This window comes from Equus przewalskii, chromosome 7 (genome assembly GCF_037783145.1).
Source record: "Equus przewalskii isolate Varuska chromosome 7, EquPr2, whole genome shotgun sequence".
Classification (NCBI taxonomy): domain Eukaryota; kingdom Metazoa; phylum Chordata; class Mammalia; order Perissodactyla; family Equidae; genus Equus; species Equus przewalskii.
Window position 1 is genome coordinate 74,955,793 of NC_091837.1, and position 23,359 is coordinate 74,979,151.

At 42.0% G+C, this 23,359-nt stretch overlaps 1 protein-coding gene across 36 annotated transcripts in view; it reads right to left on the minus strand.

Annotated features, from left to right (window-relative positions):
• TCF4 (transcription factor 4) overlaps positions 1-2,580 on the minus strand; it is a 343,125-nt gene extending 340,545 nt beyond the window's left edge. For 8 of the 36 annotated variants that reach the window (XM_070627661.1, XM_070627648.1, XM_070627654.1 and 5 more), the window contains exon 1: positions 758-1,340. The gene's annotated coding sequence lies outside the window, so the exon portion shown is untranslated. Of the gene's footprint in view, positions 1-757; positions 1,505-2,010 lie in introns of those variants that run through there. The other 28 variants (XM_070627655.1, XM_070627641.1, XM_070627658.1 and 25 more) reach the window with 8 other exon arrangements.
• Positions 2,581-23,359: the final 20,779 nt, after the last annotated feature.

Here is a 23,359-nt window from a genome sequence, read left to right on the forward strand (position 1 = left end):
GGAGGGATGGGAGAGTTTTTTTTTTTAAGATGGAATAGGCAGCAATAGCAAAAGGAAAAAAAAAGCGATATTGATATTGTATTTCCAAAGAGACGATCAAAACTGGTAACATCCACTATAAAACCAAATCCCGGAAGGAAAAAAAAAAAAAAGCCGCTCTTCAGCGCATCATTTTATGCAACAGGAGGTAGAGCGAGAAATGAATGGATCACAGAGAAAAGAGAAACTACTCAGAACGATCCGGTCTCAACTTTCCCCCCACCCTCCACCCTACCCGCCCCCCTCACACACACTCACACACTCAAACACACGCACACACACGCACTCACACACACCACTCCCCTCTGCATTTCAAAGTAGCTATAAAGAAATTAAAGATGAGCGTCTCTGGAGTGAAAACACGTCCAAAGGGGGAGGGGTGACAGGGTCGGAGAAAGGGGGGGAGCAGAGTGGAGGGTCGGGTCCTGTAATTGTCCAGCACCCTAATTTGTGAAAGAAAGGGTTGTAAAAATTAAAGTCAGGCCCTTGGCAAAGTCATCGGTCCCTCCAAGTGGCAATGCTGGGGAAGGGGGGTGGGGGGGTAGAGATGAGGGGGAGGGAAGAGGCGCTGGAGGGGAAGGGGTGTCTCTTCTGGGAGCGTCGGGAGCCGGGAGCCCGCGGCACCGCAGGCGCGGAGCCGCGTGCGGGGCCGCCGAGCCCGAGCCCCGCGCCGCCCGGCGCATCAGCCCCGCCGAGCCCCGCCGGCGCCGGTACCTACCGCCCGCGCGCGAGAAGGGGCTCTCCGTGCACCGCCGGCGCCGAGGCGGCGTTCATGTCTAACCACTGCCTCCACCACCACCACCTCCTGCTCCTGCGCCCGCGCCCGCTCCTGCTCCTTCCCCGCCGCCGCCGCCGCCGCCGCCGCCGCCGCCGCCGCCGCCACTACAGATCCGCAGACACACAGCCAAGATCCCTGACTCTTAACACCAACTCTCTTCTCCGGGGAGGGGAGGGGACGAGGGAAGGGGGGAGGGGGAAACACGCCGAGGCGCACGGAATTGCAAGTTCAGCAAAGAAATGGGTGGGGGGGCTCCGGCGGGGAGACGCGGCACACTCCGGTCGGGCTGGCTGGGATGCACCCCCCCACAAGAAAAAAATCTCAAAACCTCCCCCGCCTCGCAAAAAAATACAAACGAAAATTCATCGAGCACCTCATTTTCCCTCAGATCGTCAGTTACAATCTGAAGCCTGAACAGTTCAGTTTTTGCCCGTTTCATCCATCGGAGGCACTTTGAAATTTATTCGAGTTTACATCCCTTCACTTCTTTCTTTCTCTGACTCTCGTTCCCTCTCACTCACACATCCACACACGGCAAAGCAAGTTTATACTAGGCTGCAAATACACGTGATGCAAAAAGACTTTGCCAAGAGGACAATATTTTTCTTTTCCATATATAAACCAAGCCACATTTTGCCGGAGAGATTTTCATTTCGGTAATTTTGCGTCGGGGGCCAAACCTGAATTGCCTACTTTCTTTCCCCTCCCTTTTAAGTCACAGAATAGTATAGCTGTAAACTTCGCCAAAAAAAAAAAAGGCTATTTTTGAGGGTGAATGTTGTTTTGTTTTTACAGTTGAGTTCCTAGGCACGCTAAGTCTGCGTTCGCCAGCTCTGTAAGTTTTTAATTCAACCTTTACCATTACAGGCCCTGCATACTCTTAAAACATACTTTTTCACACCACTTTTTCGGATAAAAATTAAGCTTCGTAATTCTATCGTTTCGTAATAACAAGCGTGCTTTATCCAGTATATGCAACAGACACTATTTTAACGTGTGTTAAAATACACATTCTACAAATCGTGTTATTGCTAGATGTGCGAGTACATACACAAAATGCATGCACACACTTTTTCCCATTGGCAATTATTTAATAGGTTGTTCCTTTTGTTTTAATAAAACATTGGGATCGACATTTAAAAAATTAAATTAAATTACAAACAGTTTACTCTGACAGCAAATTGTAACGTTACCTTAAATGGCCACAAATATGCTCACAATATTCCAAGGAAAGTGACTTTAAAAAGAGAGACAAAAATCTTCTGCAAGTACTTAGTATCTCACATGTGTATCCCCCAAAAAAGTATTTTAACTGGTACTCAGTTCTGCTCCAGGGATATCCACAGAATACAAAATTATGCACCTGGCTCTGGTTTTTGCATTTTCCACCATAAAACTGCAACAAAATTCCCTCCCCCAAAAAAGAAATCATTAAAAAAAAATCCAACAACTTTTTCTTATTGTTTACAAAAAAAAAATATCAATACAAGATAGTTACAATTTTTCCTCAAACAAATCTTGTTGGTGGGGTTTTTTTTCTTCTCCTCTTAAAGTCTTAAACTTGTTCCAAGTTTAGAGGTGTCTCATCATCATCCTCCTCCTGCTCATCATCATCACCATTGACTCCCCCGTGGAGTCACATTGATAATAATAGGTTTCCCTGAAAGATACATTGTAATCCATTCACATCCGGGCACTGCGGGCTTATAAAGAGAAGGCGCTGCGGCCGTGGCTGCTCCTCCAGACAATGACTGGGGAGGGGCGGGGCGGGAGCGGGCGACCATAGAGTGGTAAACAGAGCGCCTAGAGAGGCGACCAAGATGGCGGCGCTGCGGGCCACGCCTCCTCCGGGACCGGAGGCGGGTGGCTGGGCTTGGGGGTGCGTCGCGCGTGGGGCCGAACTGCCAGGGCTACCGAGGCTGGGGCTGTTTGCGGGCTCCGTGCCCCTGCGCGCTACTTCTTCTTACGGTTCCTTGACCTTCCTTGTTCTTTGACTCGAAAGTGTAGTTTCCAAATAAGTGAAGGAATTAAACTCCCCAGGCTTCCGCAGGGGCGTCAGACCCCCTGGCTCACCCTGAGGGGGACTCGGGAGAGGCCGCGCAGGCCTCGCCCACGGACAGCCTGAGCGCGCTTCTCCCGCAACGTGGAGCCGGTCCTCTGAGCGAGGCCGGGGCGGTGTGGAAAGTTGGAGATTCTGGGCTGGAAGAGGGATGTGGGCCCTCTCCTCCTCCAGCACCCCACCCCATCTTTATCTAGGCCCCTGGGAGAGTGAGACCTTCGTAGGTCCAGGAAGTCTTCACCTGGAGACGACTTCCGTTGATTGCTTAGTAGACTCCCATCGAGTGTGTACCATGAACCGCTACGGACTCAAAGTCTCCTTCTGGACGAAGCAAGGACCTTGCCTGGCCTGTTTTCTGGTCTGTGAAATGCAAATAACAGCGAATTTCATAAGAGTTAAGGGATAAAGATAAAGGTGGAGCCACCACTGAAGAAATCTTCCTTTTCCATCTCTAATCCTTTGCTAAACCAACTGATATCTCTAATCTAGCCCACGGAATTTTAAATGGAAGTTTCTCTATTCCAAAAGGATAGCTTTTAGTCCTCCCACCAGAGAAAAGTGAGTAATAAAATGACAGGTAACACTTAAATAGTGGGTTTACTATGTGCCAAACAGTGTTCTAAGAATTTCTCAAGTGTTGGCTGTTTTATTTCTGAGAATGACTCTGGGGAGTGTGTGTTAGTACTGGGTTTTACATATAGGGAATCAGAAGCAAGGAACGTTGAGTAGCTTGACCCAGAGCAGTTTAATAAGTGGTACAAACTTGCCTAAATTACATACCTTTATTAAGTACTATAGCCCACCTTTGAAGCCAGGCAGTCTGCAATCAGAGTCAACATTAAGCCACATTCCTGTACCATCTGGCAGCGGGAACATCCTAATCTCCATTTTCTGATGCAATTTTGTGGCGGTAACCAAGTTCAGATCAATTTTCAAGATCTTTTGTTTACATGTAAGTTTTTAGAGAACGAGAATTGGGGAATATAGAAGTTGTTTTGTATCTATTCACACATTGTGAAGATTCCTGACTGCTATCCCCATTCCATGTTCTCATCTTAAAATAATATTTTACATTTAGACACTACTTTACGCTGCATTATCACAAGCATTATCTCTGACTATCAGAGTAAGCCTCTTCAGGCTCTACAGAGATGATGTAATAAAAAGATCACAAGCGTTTGTTTAGGAGAAATATTCCACTGGCTCTACCTCTAATCAGCTCTGTGACCTAAGGCTTGATGTCATGTCTTTTACTGTAAAATGCAGAGGCTAGACTAGATAATCTGGTAAGATTCCTTCCAGCTTCTAAACTTTAAGATTCCCATGTCCACTGAATTTCAAGGAGAATAAATGATCTGTTCGGAAATCATTAATTGGATCAGGTCTGGGGCTTAAATGCACCCAACTGATGGCTAGAGTTTTTGGTTTTTGTTTTTTAAACCACATACTACAGTCGGAAAATCATTCAACTACCCTTCCTATTTTAAAGTAAGGGACAAATGGGGATTGTTTTTGTTTTCTCCCTGAACTATGACAAGAACAGGTATACTGATGAAATTATGCAGATTGGAGGCACCTTAGAAAAGCAAACTCAATGGAATCCTGTGAAACTTAGATAAAAAGGAAAGTGTAGTAGAGATGTTTTTGGATGCCTGCTCCATCTACAGACTACCTTCCTTAAAGCCATAAATCCTGAAATAGAGGTAGAACTTGGTGTGGGTGCCCCATGACTCCTTGCTACCCCAGCCCCACCAGCCCCAGCTGATTGGACCACAGGAACTAAAAGAGGAAGAGATTGACAGTAGTCTATGTTGAGTGATGGATCTGACATGTTGGAGTCAGCTGGCCAGAGCTGGTGCCAGGAAGCCAAGCCGTGTGAGAGACATGGTTATGGGGAAGCTAGAACCATGAGTAAGCAGAGGAAACTGCTCTTCAGATAAGAGAGAAAGGTCTTAAAATTTCCTAGAAAAGGAGACAATTTAGTCCTAGGAAGAAATGCCTCGAGATACTCTCCCAGTTATTATTCGGACCGCGTGGCCTGCTGTCTAGAAGATAGCTAATTCCTGTAGTGCTCCCCATCCACAGCTGAGCTAACCTGAGTACTTTTCTGATTCTTACAACTAAAGAAATTAACTAAAACTCTTTAGTTTTAGTTTAAAAAGATGCTTTAGATTCCAGCACTTCAAAACAGTCCTTAACATAAAAAAAAAAAAGTAATGCCCACTCTTCTTGTGAATAAACAATTTGCTCCACTGCCACGTGGTAGAGACTCTATCCAATGAATTGTGCCACAAATAGTCAGGACAGTTTATATGAGGGACGTTCCCTTTTCTACCTACCATATTGTGACCTTGGGCAACTTCCACATCTTGTCAGATGTAAAAAAGTGAACCTGTCTTCAATACTCTACGTGACTGGTTAGAATCAAACGAGGTAGTGGAGATGAAAGTGCTCTGAAAATGACAAATTCCTATCAGATTTAAGGCATCATTATTACATAAACTGAGTTGATGTCTAAAGATAACATTTCTTTTTAGGAATGTGGAACAAGTGGCAAATATTGAAAGGCAATGAGTCATAGAACAGAACGGACGTTGAAGGGTGCTTGGACCAAACCGTTCATTTTAGTTGAAGATACCAGGCTCAAGTGGGATGACCCATCCAAGGTCACATCACTAATGAACTCCAGACCCAGAAGTAGCTCTCCAGTAACTGAGTGCCAGTCCAGAATGCCATATCATTCTTCTTCAAATGTCATCCAGTTTGCTCTCCCCCAATCCTGCCCTTGTTAAAATAAATAAGCAGACAAAACCACAAACAACAAAGTCAGGTCTTTGATGATCCAATGAAATTCATCCAAAAATCCAGCAATTAATTTTTGAGTGTCTACCTTGTATCAGCAACTATTCTCTCAGGACCTGAGGCAAACGTGTAGGCAAAGAAATCAGAATGATATAAATGTCAAGGGCAGTCTTGATTGAATGACGAAGTCACAGTGAGCAAGATACAGTCTGTGGAAGATATGTGAAAAAGGGAGGACTATCCCAGCATATTTTTAGGTTGCTCTATCAAAAGGACACAACCATCCGGGACCCCAAGCTGGAGCCACACACATACTGCAAAGCTGAGTCAGAAAAGCAGCTGGCAGGACAGTAGGGGAGGGATCCAGTCAGTGGGTGTGAAAGAAGTCCAGAGCTTCACCACACACAAACAATCCCACATACCCCAGGGCCTTTGCATTCACTGGTCCTGTGAATCTTTCCCTTGGCTTCACACAACTGGCTCCTTGTTATCCTTCTGGTCTCAGCTTAAACATCACCTCCTCTTAGAGACCTTCTTAACCATTCTGTCTAAAGTAAGCACCCCATTATATTATTCTCTGCCACAACATCCACTTTATATCTGTAGTGGTGCCTTTCCCAATTGGGATTCTTTTACTTCTATATTGCCTGTGTCCCCCATCAGACTGTAGACTCCATAATTCAGGGACTACATGAATCTCGCTCACCCCACGTACCCATGCCTAATGCAGTGCCTGGCACGTGTGAGGTGTTCGATAACTATTTGTTGAATGAAGAACCAATCTTTATCCTCAAGATGCACCCTTTTGCTGAAGAGTGGAGCTTTTCTATCTTTTCAAATCAGTTTCTCTTAAGGTTTCATTTTAGCTTGATTTCATTGTTGGTAAATGTTGCTGGTGAATATCTGGTTTGATTTCCAACAGACCACTGGCCTTTTGTCACCTGAATCCTAGATCCTAAAGATAGACCAAGGATAATTGCCTAAACTTACCAAACCATAGGGACAGTCTCTTCATGACTGTGAAAGCAATACAAGATGCTGTTGTTGTATTGCTTGACTCTGATAACATTTTACGTATGAGAAACTGTGGCTTGGGGGTACAACAAATTTCCTGAGGTCACACAGCCACGACGTGGGAGAGCTGAGACTTAAACACAGGGAGACGGTGCTTCTGCTTACAGCTCAGTGACATGTGCCCTGGCTTTAGGTCACGGCCAACTGCAGAAAAGATTGGCATATGTTGAACTTTTAACCTTGCAACACACACAGGGAGAACAAGACCAGTAGGGTACAGACAACATGCTCTCTACGCAGCATCTTCATTTCTTCTCTGCAACTCTATTCTCCCAATCTATGAAGTCCCTCAAAAAGTGACAAAACCCTGAAAATAGAACACTCAAACTATAACAGAAAAAGCAATTTTATGATTAGAAGGAAACCTTCTAGAAGGCTGGCAATAAACTTTTGAGTCTTCTTTAAACTAACAAAACTTTGTGGACACCAAGAGTGAAAGACTGTCAGTTTTATTTTTTCCTTCTCCTTTCCCCAAACCCCCAAAACATCTCAAAGTAAAGCCAAAATTCTGCTTTCCCAGGATTATGATTCAATCCCCTGCCTGTCCTTTGCACCTTGTACAACTGTTTCTGCGTGGATGCCACTGTGGTGCAATTGTTGGTGTATTCTGTCTCTGTTTCAGTATATGCTCCCTTTATAAAGGTGCGGAGAAGGTCTTTGCATCCTAATGACCAAGCACACCACTTGGCACATAAGTGATTGTTTATGGAACTGAATTATTCCTCCAAGAATGACCCAGAAAATCAAGCAACTTTGGAAATAGAGTTGTACGACAAAAGAATGATGTGTAAAATAATAAACCTTCCTCATTGGACCTAGGCACATAACAAAGCACAATTTTTGTTTTACCTACTTTTAGATGTTTGGGGGGTTTTGGAAAAGGAAAGGTAAAAAAATAAAACTTTCTTAGTGTTCACAGAGTTTTGTTAATTGAAAGAGGACTCAAAGATTTAGTACCAGCCTTCTGGAAGATTTCTTTCTAATCATAAAACTGTTTTCGCTGTGATAGTTTGTGTTCTATTTTAAGAGTTTTGTCATTTTTTGAGGGACTTGATAGATTGGAAGAACAGGGCAAGAATAGAGTTCCGGAGAAGAAATGAAGATGTTGCATAGAGAGCATTTCGTCTGTCCTCTGGTGGTCTCGTTCTCCCTTGCGTGCACTGCAAGGTTAAAAGTCCAGTGCATGCCGATCTTCGCTGACGTAAAGCCACAGCACATCACTGAGCTGAAAGCAGAAGCATGGTCTATCTGTGTTTAAGTGTCAGGTCAGCCATGTAGTAGCTGTGTTGTTTTGGGCATTGGCTGTGCCCCCAAGCCACAGTTTCCTCATCCATAAAATGGGTATAATAATCTGTCATAGGGGCTGGCCCCATGGCTTTGTGGTTAAGTTCAGCACACCCCAATTCAGCAGCCCAGGTTTGTGGGTTTGGATCCCAGGCTCAGGCCTATACCGCTCGTCAGCCATGCTGTGGCAGCGACTCACATACAAAGTGGAGGAAGATTGGCACAGATGTTAGCTCAGGGCTAATCTTCCTCAGGAAAAAAAAAATCTGTCATAGAATTATTATGGCACATTAAATATAATAATATTAGCAAAAGCACTTGGCACAGTGCTCATCCAATGATTGTAACTTAGCAATTACGATACATACTCTTTAATGTCACATTTTTCAAATTGCAGTTCTCAGTTCTTTAATGGTCATGAAATTGACTTACTAGGTTGTGACCAACTTTTTGTTTGTTCAAAGTGAAATAGAATAACACAGAAAATGCCAACATGCCTTGCATAAATTAAGTGTAAGTGTTGTTTTACAAAAGCCTGTTTCAGGTGTGTATATACAGTGTAGTATGTGCATACGAGGTTACCATCAAAAATGTTTGAAGCTTTAGTAGATGGGCTTCATTGCTCTGCTAGCAAGGGTATTCATGAAGTATGTTCTAGGAATTTACTGGAAAAGAGAAAAGAAAGCTAATCACTCTCTCATTTTATTTCTCCTCTTCTTAGACTGCGCGCTATTTCAAAACCAACCGCCACCACCCCACCAAAGAAAGGGAGATGGATAAAATGATAAATTTTTTTTAAAAATAGACAATATAGAAAGAATAGAAGGAATTTTGGAAAACAGCAAGAAAAGCTTTCATCTATTCAAAAGCTCAGTAAAACTGACTAAACTTAATATACTTAACCTGGTTTTTAAAATCCTTCGAAAGCTGCGCCCCTCCCCCTCAGTTACCTCTCCAACTTCATCTCCATCTCCTTCCCAAAAGGAAGTTTCCTTTCTAGTCAACTAACCACACAACATACCTTCATTGAGCAATTTGTCTGTGACAAGCACTATGCAAGGTGCAGTGAGGAATTCAAGATGAAGAAACAGGGCCCCTGACCTCCCTGTATCCATACCCTAGTGGGTAGGCCAGACATACACAAATCACCCCCACTCCTGACAGACCGAGCTGAGACTTATCAAGAGGTAAAATCATGCCAAGAGACTATAGCACAATGAGAAATTACCAGCTGGAGAAATCTAAAAAGACTGCTTCGAAAAGATGAGATTAGAGCTGGATCTGGAAATATAAGTGGTACTCCCATCAGGCAGGTAGAGAGAAGGACATTCTGGGATGTCTAACTCTGACAAAGGCTGGAAGGCTAGAGAGTCAGAATCTTGTTAGGGCTGGTGAGTGGAACTGAAGGACTAAAGTGTTAAAACTCAGTTGGCAAATTTGGACCCATTGGCCTTCATTCGTGATGCGTGCAACTATCATGCGTCATGCACCTAGTGGCAGTGATCAGCTAAGCCTGAGAAGATCATTTGGGAAGCAATGTGGAGGACAATGAAAGTAAGGAGAAACTCAAGGCAGAGACCAATTGGAAATCTATTGCAGTTCTCTCAACCAATGATTATGAGAGTCTGAAGTAGGGCTGTGGCTATGGCCATGGGAACCAGAAGAATCATTCGAGAGATGCTGTGTGTAGGTTACTAGGAAAGTTATCTGGGTTACAAAGCAATAGAAGAATCCATTCAAACTGGCTTAAATGGTAAAGGACTTGCAAATCTAAAAGTCTAGAGCCATCAATTAGGGGTCTAGCTTCATTTCTTCACATTTCTCTCAGCTCAACCCAACTTTATACATCAAGCTAACTCTTCCTTGGTCCCCAAAGTGGCCACCACCAAAAACTGAAGCTATTAGCTTTTTTGTCTGTCTCGAAAGGATGCAGTTGCTGTTTCTCCCTAAATCTTGATACTAAAACCTCAGCTGAATTCTAACTGTATCATCTTAGGAACACATCCGCTTTTGCCCCAAACCATGTAATGACTGGTGTATGTTCATCTCTAGGTAGTAATTATGTTGATAAGGCTCAAACTAGTTAAATCCCATTCTTGGAGCTGAGGTGAATCAATCCTTCCCAACCCACAATGCTTATATACTGGAGGGAAGGGAAGATGGATGTTGGAGACACAAGCACAAGGTTTGCCAAGCTTTCTGGACATCTGTGCCCCATGCATTTGTTTCCATCTTTTCTCTTGTTTGACCTGACCTCTCTTGTGCAGATCCCTGAATAATTCCTACCTTTCCATCAAATCCAGCTCAATTCTTACCTCATCTTTGAGGTCTGTGCTGACTTCTTAATCTTTCCCCATCATTCGTTCCTCTGAACTAGCTCATTTACTTAAAAACTTTTCAAAAAATTGCAGTACAACATGCATACAGTAAAAAGTAAAAATCTATATCTTGACAAATTTTCACATATACATACATACATATATACATACACACACACACACACACACACCCCTGTGTAACCATCACCCAGACTAAGACGTAGAACATTTTCAGCAACGTGGAAATCCAGAAGGCTATCTATCTCCTTCCCCTTCACGGTCCTCACACATGCTCTTTGACTTCTATCTCCAGAGATTAGTTTCGCCTATTCTTGAACTTGGAATCACCCAGTATCTATTCATGTGTGTCTGTCTTTTTTCACTTATTACATCTGTAAGATTTATGCATGTGATTCTGTATAGGAACAGGCTGTTCTTTTTTATTCCTGTATAGTATTTGATTGTAGGAATTCAAATATACTTGTCTATTCAACTCCTTCCAAAAAGTTTAGGATTTCCAAATTTTGGCTACTATGAGTAAAGCTGCTTTGAAAATCCTGTACATGTATTTTGGTGGATATTTGCACTTATTTATCTTGGGTATGTACCTAGGATATCCTAATATATGACTTGAATTGCTGGGTCACAGGTAGGCACATTTTAGTTTCAGTAGACACTGCCAGACAGTTTTCAAGAGTGGTTTGACCAATTTGTACTTGCATGGCAATGTATGAGATGAACCTATTTACTTTTAGTATAAACTGTTGTAATTTATATATTTATGTGTTGGTATTGCCTTATTGATTGGACTCTAAACCTCTAGAGGGCAGAGACTGTCTTAGAGTTCTTCATTGTTCCACTGCCGATATTGTGTTCGGCACAGGCATGATGATTCTGTCAATTTCCCAGAAAGTTCTAGCCATGACTTTTAAAAACTATATATTTATTATACATTTCTTTATTATATATGTTATAAAATCATGTATTTATCATGTTTAATTAATAATCAATAACTTCATTAACATTATGTTTTGCCATCTCACTTTTTAGTATATATCCAAAAGAATTGATGACATGATCTTGAAGAGATAGTTGCACACCCAAGTTCATTGCAGCACTATTCACAATAGTCAAGAGGTGGAAGCAACTTAAATGTCCATCAGTGGATGAAGGGATAAAGAAAATGTGGTATATACATACAAAGGAATATTATTCAGCCTTAAAAAAGAAGGAAATCCTGTCAAATGCTACAACACAGTGGGCCACAGGACATTATGCTAAGTGAAATAAGCCAATCACAAAAAGCCAAATACTTCATGATTACGCATATATGAAGTCTCTAAAGTAGTCAAATTCTTTGAAACAGAAAGTAGAATGGTGATTGCCAGGGGGTGGGGGAGGGAGAAAAGGGGAGTCGTTGTACAGTGAATGTGGAGTTTCAGTTTTGCAAGATGAAAAGTTCTAGCAATCTGTTGCACAGCAATGTCCATGTTGTTATGTTAACAACATGGTACACTTAAAACTGGAGGAGATGGTAAATGTTATCTCATGCATTTTTACCACAGTAAGAAAATAATAATGTGTTTCCTTTTAATTTTAGAGTTTTAAAAGTTAAAGAGAAGTACCCTATAACACATATGTATATTCACAATGAAAATAATATCGCCATTATTTCTCTCAAGTTCAGTTCTCTCCAGCAGATTTTGGAGATCTAAATTTTTGATTCTTTATCTTCAGTGACAAATTTTATCACATGCTGTTTTAGCCATTCATAGATTGCATTTAGGTTGTATAGTTCTACTAATAGAATCTGATAAAGAACTTTTTTGTATTCTTTGCATTTATTAATTGTATTTATTGGATTTGTATTGTTTTGTATTTATTTCTTAGCTAACTCACAAGAAACTTATGAGCAGTTCTCCCTGGGATTCTAGGATTCTCAGCGAATCCATTCTCATTTCTTCCATATTTTAGTTACTTCTGTAGCTGCTTTCTTTTCATATGCTTTGTTTGGGGTCTTTGTCTTTCGGCCTTGAAACCTGTAGATTCTCCCGATGGGTTTCCAGATTGAAGGAGCCCTTCTGCATGGGATAATTTGTGGCTTCAACTAAGTTGCTCACCTGGGTCTTGTTGACTGCACTTCCACCTCTGCAGAAATGGAGGAGCGTGCTGAGTTCCACGGTGATTTATCGGTGCTTTGCAAATGTTCATGAGCATCGCAATAGTCTGGAGGACTTGTTAAAACTCATACTCCTGGGCTCCAATCCCAGAGGTTCAGATTCAGCACATCTGGGGAGGGACAGGGATCCACGCAAGCTGGCTCAGGAGAGGTGATTTTGCACATTCTTCTCAACTCCATGTTCAGTGATGTCACAGAGCTTGAAATCGGCCAGGTGGGAGCATTTATACCACTGAAATTAGCAAACGCTAAAAATCGGGACTCTCCTCCCAGCCCTAAAAAGCCAGATGTTAAACATTTACCAGCATGCCACTGGACACGTGACTTTGCAAACAGCCAGGTGATACCGATTTTGTTAGTCTTGAAACCATACTTTGAGTTGCATGTGCACAGGAACACATAAACACACCACACACACATACACAAACTCATGTCCAGATTTTTGAACTAATATGAAATGATTGCATCTATTCTGCAATTGCTTGAGTTTCAAATCATGGTGAGGTCAAAACATTTCTCAGGGTCAAAATATCTTGATCTTTATCTATCTTTCCATCGATCTATTCATCTATCTCGGATTAATATACCTACACCTAATATACATTCATGTTTATACCTACATCTAGTTTGATAAATCCAGTATGTATCACTTCCCCAGGTTGTCTTCGTACTCTGAGTACTTAGTCCAAAGTATCCATTTTGCTTCCAAAAATCAGGAGGAAAGAGAACTGCCACGTCTAATCCATTCCTGCTGGGATTTCTGTGACTGCCCCTGTGTCACTGTTGATAGCTGGTCCTGTGCAATCAGATGGTGTTATCACAGCCACAATGAGTTCTTCTTGGTAGGATCCCTGCAGTGACCACAGTCCTGCCCTACACGTGGGCTCCAGTATTATCCACTTTTGTCCACACTCACATGTGTAACTTCTGGGCCAAAAAAGCTAGGTGGTTCAAATGGACTTCTGACTTCATGTACACGTGGACCAGAAGTAGCCATCCCCAGGTACTCCCAGGCCAGGGCGTGTAGGCTTTACCACCCAGCTAGGCTCCCCTTCCCTTGCAAGCATTCTTCTTTGGGGCCATTGGAGTATATTCCTGTCGAGAGGAATATGACCACCTCAGACATGAACAGGCTAACAGCAGGCAGAGAGGTTCTAACCATGTTACCCTGAGAAAAGAAGGAGCCAGTAAGATCCCTGTCCTCCCAGGGGGGTTACTGAGCCCCATTCAGTTTGCCCACCCCTTCTCACATGACCAGCTGTGCTAACCAACTTGATGGAAATTAAAAGGTCTTTCTATACCCTTACCCTGGGCCCAGACAGGTCTCCTGGTCATACATTCCATTACTGAGAGAAGTAAAAGAAAATCTGCTTCAAAGGGGCCTTCTGTGTCCACCCACTTCTGAACCAGGAAGTGACTGTAAGCTTCTCTCACTGAAAAACATAAGTGCAAGTTCTTCCTCACCATGTGACCTATGACTCACATATCTGGTCATCAGGGGTTTTTAAAATGCAAATTGGTCAGTGCTATAATGATTGGTCTGTGAATTCCTTTCCTTTCCTTCTCTTTTTTCACTTAACAGTATGTCATGCCATGTTTTCATATCACTATACATAGGTTTGCCTGATTCGTGTTAACGCCTGTGTAATATAGAAATTATGTAACACTATCACACACATAATGTGCCAGGCACATTTTTAAATATGTTTAGTTCTCAGGACCATGCTATGAGGTAGATACTATGTACACTCCCATTTTATACTTGAGTAAACTGAGGTATAGAGAAATTCAATAACTTGCTCACAATCATAAAGTTAGTAGGTATCCAGTGCCAGGATTGGAACCCAAGTTGTCTGACTCTGGGATGCGTGGCCTTAAGTCTACTGGCCTGGCTGTGCTGTGCCCGTACCACAGCTTTTTCAGCCATTCTTTTGCTGATCCTGTTCCGGTTTTTAATCTTTGTTGGCATCTCCTGCTGACTAGCACATTCTTGGATGCCTCTCCTGCCTCACAGTGATGTATATTTAGGGAATTAAAAAGAACTGCTATAGTAGTTTACCTCTAAATTAAAGTAATTATTAGATAGATGACTCTCCTTTTAAAAAAAATTGTCATGTATTCCAAATTTCAATAAACATGTCTTTTGGGTTATCAGTGGCTTTGGCAAATCCACGTTACATCCATGGGCCATTACCATCGATAATTGAGAACTCACACACATGTTAATCAATCATTTCATCCCACTTCCTATCTCTCCTGCATGGTTCTAGATGTTGCCTATCTCAGTGTTAGAATTGGGAAACACAGTGAAATTGTTTCACCCTTTGTAGTCCAAAAAATTGTAATTACAGATACAATGAGCTGCATAAAGTTAGAAATGTGGGTGGGGGTGTATGTGTGCATGTGGAGTGGGGGTCATGCCGAAAGCTTTTCCACTCTCACTGGCAACAATTTTATACTACACAGCAGCATTTCCTTGTCTACTAAAGGAATGTTTTCCATTCTTCTCAGAAGCTCAAGAATAAAAGAAGCAAAAATGAGCATAATATAGAATGTATTAGACTATGCTTCCCCACTCAATTCAAGGTGAAAGCTTTCCACCTTAGGGGTAGTAGAAAAAAGACTGTATTAAGAATAATAAACCTGGGTTCAGGTCTTACCAACTGTGTGATCTTAGACAAGGTTTTCCTAACCGTAGCAGCACTGATATTTTGGGCTGGATGATTCTTTGATGTGAAAGATTTTCCTGTGCATTGTAGGATGTTTAGCAGCGCCCCTGGTCTCTACTCACCAAACTCGAGTAGCAGCCACCACCCCCCACACCGGTTGTGACAATCAAAAATGTCTCCAGACATTGCCAAATGTTCCCTGGGAACCAAAGTCACCCTGATCGAGAACTGCTCTAGACAGACCTCTGAATTTCTTGGAACTACAGTTTATTTATTTATAAAAATGAGGATCATTTTATTTATTTTATGGAGTTGTTGTAAAGAGCAATGTATTCACACAAGTTTTGAAAATTCTAAATTGTCACTTAAGCATTAAGTTAGATATTACTGTTGTTATTTATTATTTAGCTCATGCTTTTTGTGACAGTGCTACATATGACAAGAAATATATTATCAAGCTATTATTGATCTCAGAATATATTTCTATGTATATTTCTAATAGGGGCTATCAGAATAGTCATAATAGATGGAAGAGGCCAGGCACTAACTATTTGCTATTGTCAATAAACTAATAGCTAAGATTATTCCATTTTGTAACCATAGACTGCCCTCCTGCTGCTGGTTAACGTATTTTGAAAAGGACTGCTGTCAGTCCTCAAGGAAAATAGGTACGTAGAGTGTAAAGCAGATACTCATCACCCCATGACCAGAAGAAACATCACAAGAGCGTATCTTAGTGTCAGGAGGCCAGGTGATCATCATTTGCAAAGCACAGCATAGGAAAGAGATCCTCTTAAGGAGAAAGCGATTTCTCTGACCCCTGGGTTTTACAGCTCTATGGTCTTAGAATGCGCCTCATTCAGAAGCTTGAATTGTCATGACTGATGTTCATGTCATCAATGTCATGTCATTGGAGCTCCCTAGTGTAGAATGTCATGTCATTTGGAACCCAAAGCTTCAAAAGGTAGACTTCTCATGTGATTCTTCCTGTGTCCGTCTACAGGTCATGCATAGTACAGGCCCTCGCACAGGTCAGGCAAGGGACACATTTTTATTGAGTGGCTGGATAGTTATTATTTTGATACATCTTAACAACAATAATTTTCTGAAAGACACTAGATACAAAGATTCTGCACATAAATATTGAAGGAAGATTTTAATTTTGCCACAGCGTCAATTTTTTTCAAGCAGATCCTTCCCTTTTTCTGCCATGCTTCTAACCCCACCCCAGAATTCTTGGAGAAATAGCTCTGATACGTGTCAAGGTCACACACTGGGAAGTCTTCAGCGGGCGTGGGGGCAAGTTTCCTTCCTTTCCTCATCTTCCTCTTTTTTCTTCCTCTGGTGTGAGTAAGCGGGCCTTGCTGGGCCTTCTGTTGCGAGGTTAATGAAGGGTTAAGAAAAGAGTGCTGAGGTCTGTTTGGTGCTGGCTGTGGTCCAGGTTTTAAGAGCAGGACAAAGAGGGTCTTTGCGTTCATAGCATTGCCCATCCAGTCTCAGCAGGAAAAAGAATGCAGGGACTCAGGAAGGGGAGCAGAATGGCAGGACAGGATCTTACTCGGGAAGGAGCTAAGAAAACTCCAGCATCTCCAGCAATTGATAGATGAAAAAGTGACTTCTACAAAGGACCAGCAGTGACCTCAGTTGGAAGGATCTCCGTTTTACCACCTTGGGAAATAGACTGGGGTTAGAAGAGGGTTGGTGGTCATTATAATGGCTACCATTTAGGGACAGCCTACTACATGCTGGGACACTTCTAGCAGGAGTCAGGCGAATGGGAAGAAGTAGAAATGGAGATGGCTGGCAGGATTACGGAGACCAGGTCATTGAGGTAGATAAATTGGCACAAGGGTTGAGGGCCCATCTTGGAAGAAAACAATTGAAGTTCCGACCCCTCTCTCTTTTTCATTTCTTAGAAACTTTCAGCTGCACAGTTCTGAGATGGCTTTGTAAAATCTTCACTCCAAACAACAGGTATTATCTATAACTTAAGCAAGGTAAATATTTTCTCAGCCAAAAAGAAATCTAGGCTAGAAATACACCAATAATACAGACTTGATCCTGATTAAAATCAGTTATTCCATGAGGCTTATTCTTTTGGTGGATGGATGACAATTGAAATACTAGATGATATTTATCTACTGTAACAATTACATAAAATTAATTCATAATGTTCACTCAGTAACATTGTTTGCATATACTCCTATTGCTAGGAAGGTGCTATCTAATTCATTTTTCACACATCAAAATCCAGTAAATTGATATAATTATATTATCCTCCTTAGAAATGCTGATGGGGTCTGGTCTACATATCTCAGAGGGAAGAGAGGAGAACAGTGGGTGACATCATGTGCCATATGTTCAGCAATACCTATAGCACTGTAGGTACAATGGGCAGAGGTGAGAGTCTTTATGCCAAATCTCTTCATTGTTGGGGGATGTGATGAATTTTAAATTCATATTTTATTTATTTTCCAAGTACTGTATTTTCTTGTCTGCTTTTCTTAAAAAAAAATTCATAGAATTTATTTGCCTCTTCCAGGGAAACCTGTAAACCAATGGAAATATTTTTGACTGTCTGACAATGTCTGATAAATATGCATTGTTCTTGAAGGTCAGTAGGTCAAATGATGGATATAATTTGATTCAATTTAATTTGATTTGATTTGAGTTTACAATAAATTTTCTAACAAATTGTAAGCAAACTGTTGTGTGTAAGGGTTAGTGGGGATTTTCCCATGTTACAAGGCCAATGGATTTGAAAAGCGACTATTTCTCCTGTTAACCCTGACTCAGGCTGCCTTTCTTCAGCAAATTTAGGCCCCAGAGAATCAACAGGACAAACCTAGGAGATTTTATTCCCCCAGAGACTAAACGAGGGTTTTGGAATTAGGTGTTTTGAGTCCTAATCATAGGTCTGTCAAAGAACTTTATATGCCACTATACACAAATTCCATTTTCTAGTTTTAAAAACTGAGTTAAATGATCTCACAGTCTCAGCACCAAGTTGATAACGAAAAGATTGTTGCTGGTACAAAATGCTACCATCCCATCACTAATGATTATCGTCAGGATTTATGATGTGCTAATTCAATTTAAGAAACGAACTCAAGGAAAGAATACGCCAGGATTTTTTTGATGCAGGTTAACATCAGCAGAGAAAGTGTAATACTGTATTTGAAGGTGTGGACTGTGTATTTTTTCACTAGATAAATACTAATTCCCTTCCCAGCTTTCCATTCAAGTGGTGACTCCTAACGCCTGTGAACAAATGTGCTTAGCCCTGCTAATGCTGATAAAAACTACAAATCTGTCTCTTTCACTGTCGATCTACAAATAAAAGCCACACACTCCATCTCATTGTACCCTTAATGGAAAATCAGCAGGGCTGTTAGCAAAATTTCCAGGACCGAGAAAAGATAATATTAATTCAAGCACTTGAGGAAAATTCCCCAAATCCATCTTCTTCTCCTTGATAACATTATAGAAGTTTTTGATATACTGATATTTTGAGGAGTTTCAGCCTATGACTTACTAGCAATGCAATTTATTAAACAGTCACGTTAAATCATCTTCCACATAAGCCTCAAACTTGTCAACCATCTTAAACTCCCACCCTCAATAGTTTTAAAGATTTACAATGCAAGGAGAAAATTAGACCCATCTAGCATCTTGCCACCATATTTTCACAATATAGGGTTTTAGTTATCATAGGAGGAAGTGCCACCTTGGAAACAAAGGGACCTTGAGTACGTTTTAGAGGAAGGCATTGAGTTAAATACTGCTCTCCATTCTGATTAGACTGTTTGAGCCATTTAAAGGTGGTATAATTGTTAAGTTCATACACTCTGCTTTGGGTGCCCGGGGTTCACAGGTTCGGATCCCAGCACATACCTACACACCGCTCATCAAACCATGCTGTGGTGGCATCCCACATGCAAAAAGTGCACAGATGTTAGCTCAAGGACAGTCTTCCTCACCAAAAAAAAAAAAAAAAAAAGAGTGAAAGAGATGAGCACATTTATTTTTGGTTCCACAAAATTCTGCTTTTTGACTTGTCTCGAGATGTGCATATTTTTATAGAGCACGTTAGGCAAAGGTAGCACTGTGCTGTGGGCTGTGGGAGTAATGACAATTAAGACAGTGTTCCACCTTCAAAGAAGGTGTTATCTTCTAGAATATAAGTTCTGGAGGGCAGGGAAGGGCAGAATCTGTTTGATTCATTGAGACACTATAATATACCCACAATAAATAGTTGTAAAATCAATGGGAGAGGATGGGGGGTAGGAGACGCAGACGTTAATGTATACAAATGCCAGCAACTGAATCGCGGAAGAGGGGAGGGTGCCTTGTGGAGTATGGACTAAATATGCCAGTGGTCAGCCTTGTGTTCTAAAGGAAACCACTCCTGCTGGGGAGTACCCACACTCCGTATTGAAGATCGGACACATCTGGAGACAGGATTTTCATGAAAGTCCTTGAGGCAACGGTCTCAGGGTGTCATTCACCAAACATATTGAGAACTTGCTTTCTGAAAGGCGTATGCTGGGTACCTGATGAATTCAGAGAAACGTTTTGCCCTTCAGGAGTTTCCAGGCTTTGAGGGAAGGAAGGCAGGTTCAGAGCTGCTGAAATGAATGTACGTATGCCTTGTGTGAAGCTTCTGAGTGGTGCAGAGGAACGTTATAGCAGTGAACCCACGAGCTGTAATAAAACTGTTAGGAGAGTCTGAACTTTAAAACACAGACGGAAAAGGCAGGAGTAACTGCCATGAACATGAATTAACCTGGAGACAGAGATTATGTGTGAACTTGCTGCATTCATTCTGTTTCAGCAATTCTAGCCTCTTTGCTTTTCCTCCAGCGTATTAGGCATCTGTCCCCAGGGCCTTTGCCCTTGCTGTTTACTCTGGTTAGAGCACTTTTTCCCAGTATCTGCAGGCTCACTCTCTTACCTCCATCAGGCCTTTATACTCATGTCACCTTCACCCCCTCCCACGTCCCTCATTGCTCTATTTGATATTACAAATTCCCTGCTCCCTCTTGTTTGCTTTCTTTTCTCAATAGCACTTACCATCCAAAGATTTTTGGGCCTCTAATCGAAAGTCACATTCCATCACCATCTGACACCTGGATCTGTTTTTCCATTGATTCCAAATTCAGAAGATGATAAAAAGAATGCTATATATTGACTCCCTAACAACTACAACAGGAAGATATCCATCAAGATGGAAAGATTACACCTAGGGAGGTGACTGACACGGCAGCATGAGGCATTCCAGAGGAACGAGTCTGGGAGAGCGTAACTTTACTGCAAGACGTGGCTCTGCCTTTTGGGACATTTCTCATGCTCTGCAATTTCAACGATGTTTTACATGAGCTGGATTTAATATAAATGATGAGAACTGAGCACCACCTACCAAGTTCTGGAATGCTGCAATTCTGCCAGTACGACGGGGCTCGAGCACCTGCCTGACTCATGGAGAGTTAGAGGGGGAGACCTGAGAAGGACTTCCAAGACTCACTGACACTCACAAGAATCCGAACAATGTGGCGGAGCTCTAGCTGACTGAGAAATCAGAGCAGTATAGAGAGCTGTATGGTGCACAAAAGTCTGGCATGAAGCAAAGTCTTCGAGGAGATCAGGATTTTAATCCAGAGTTAAAACCTGAAGCTGCGCCCCAAATCCTGCCTTAGTAATGGTTATACCGGTAAGTCCTCGATTGGGCCAGACAACTCGCCACTGGCTCATCTTTGACGCCTGCCGCAAACATCCAGTAGAACTTGATGCATCAAAACCCTAGCACTGTATCCCAAAGCACTCCAGCACAAGAACTGACTTGGAAAATTGATCTTAGAGTCTAGATTGAATATTTTCCCCCATCTGCTATGAGTTCACCATCAGCTGTACCCCTTTTTCTTTCTGATCACCTTCTGCTTCCCTGCCTAGGGCCATTTTTTTCAGGCATCCCCATAGAGTCTCCCAGTGGCATCCTACCTAAAGCCTTCCACCCTCTTACAAACCTGAAGCTAGACAGCACCATGATTGAAACACATTTCATTATTTTTTGAAATTGTCATAGTGAAAGGTATAACATTGGTTTTCTCAGTAGGATTTAGAACAGTGCTGTCCAATAGAAATCTTATGCAAGACATGTGTAATTTCAAATTTTCTAGGAACCACATTAAAAAAGTAAAAATAAACAGGTGAAATTAAGGGAAAGTATACTTTATTTAACCCCATATATCCAAAATATGAAAATTTCAACATGCAATCAATATAAAAAATATTAATGAGATGTTTATGTCTTCAAAATCTGGGCTGTATCATACACTACACCTCAGTTGGGATGAGCCACATTTCAAGTGCTCTGCAGCACAAATGGCAAGTGGTGCATTGGATGGTACAGGTTGAGATGTCAGCTCACATCTCTGGGGAGATCAGAAATGGAGAGTGATGAGCACTCTTGAATTTCCTGAGAATCTCTTCGGGCTGTGGGAGAGGACAGTAAGGAGGCAGGAATGGAAATATTTGAGAACCACCACAATGAAATCAGGCTTGTTCTTTATTCCGTTTGCTTCAAAGGAATTCTACATCATGTCTGCTGACAAAGGTTATCTGACATTGCATAAGCTAACGTGATCGAACCTCTGATTTCATCATATATTACATGGGAAGAATAATATAGAAGTAATATATAACAATAACACAATAAAAATAATAATAATATCCAGCTCACTGGATTGTTGTGATGAAAAATGAGAAAGCACTGGATCTGGCCCGTGGCATAGTGATTAAGTTCAGCGTGCTCCACTTCAGCAGCCCAAGCCTGGGGGTTCAGATCCTGGGCTCAGACCTACACCACTCGTCAGCCATGGTGTGGTGGCAACTCACATACAAAACAGAGGAAGATTGACACAGATGTTAGCTCAGGGAAAATCTGCCTCAAGCAAAAAAGAAGGAAGGTTGGCAATGAATGTTAGCTCAGGGCAAATCTTCCTCACCAAAGAAAAAAAAAAAGGAAAGCACTAGGCAAAATAGTTCACAATATTAGTTTTTTATCTGGTAAAAAATTGGCCTTTTCATATTTTTAAAAAATACCTCTATTGAGGAATATTCAACATCCAATAAACTGCACATATTTAAAGTGTATAATTTGATACATTTGACATACATAAATATATACCCATGAAATCAATCAAGAAATGCACATATCCATCACCCCAAAAGTTTCTTCATGCCCCTATATTATTCCTCCTTCCTACTCCTCCCTTCCCCCCACCCCTCCTCATCTCTCATCTCCATGCCCAGGCAACCAATAGTCTGCTTTCTGCCACTATAAACAGTTTGCATTTTCTGGAATTTTATGCACTTGGAGTCATAGAGTATGATATGTATATAAATATCTAGCTTCTTGAACTCAGCATCATTATTTTATGATTCACTCATGGTGTTTCATTTATCAATAGTTGTTGGAGGAGGTCCTTGAGAGGACGTGACAGTAGGTTGACCCATGAGCTTGACCCAGGCAATCATAGGCTTCTCCACCCCTGCCCTGTTCTTGGAATGTGCATTCTGCTTGCCTTCCCTACTCTAGAAGCTGCCTCAAGGACTCACCTTGAGAGAGCAATGTGCTGCTGAGACCATCTGGATGGTGTATGTGTTACTGAACCTGGTTAAGGCCTCTATATCAACTTTTTTTTTTTTTGAGGAAGATTAGCCCTGAGCTATCATGTGCTGCCAATCCTCCTCTTTTCACTGAGGAAGACTGGCCCTGAGCTAACATCCATGACCATCTTCCTCTACTTTATATGTGGGACTACCACAGCATGGCTTGCCAAGCGGTGCCATGTCCGCACCTGGGATCCAAACTGGTGAATCTCGGGCCACCGAAGCAGAACATGCGCACTTAACCACTGCGCCACCAAGTTGGCCCCATATATAAACTTTTAAGATTCTGGCAGGCTGGTGTGGAGATCTACTCTTCACGCGGCTGCTCAAGACAAGCCTCATATGTAAGTTCCATGGCTTGTTAAACCTGCCACCTACCAATCTGGAGTTGTTCTGCTTCTTTCTTTGGCGTCTCCTTGCCCTCTGTCTATGGGGGCCAAGTTGCAAACCAATAATGGGAGAGCCAACCAGGAGACCAGAGAAAGG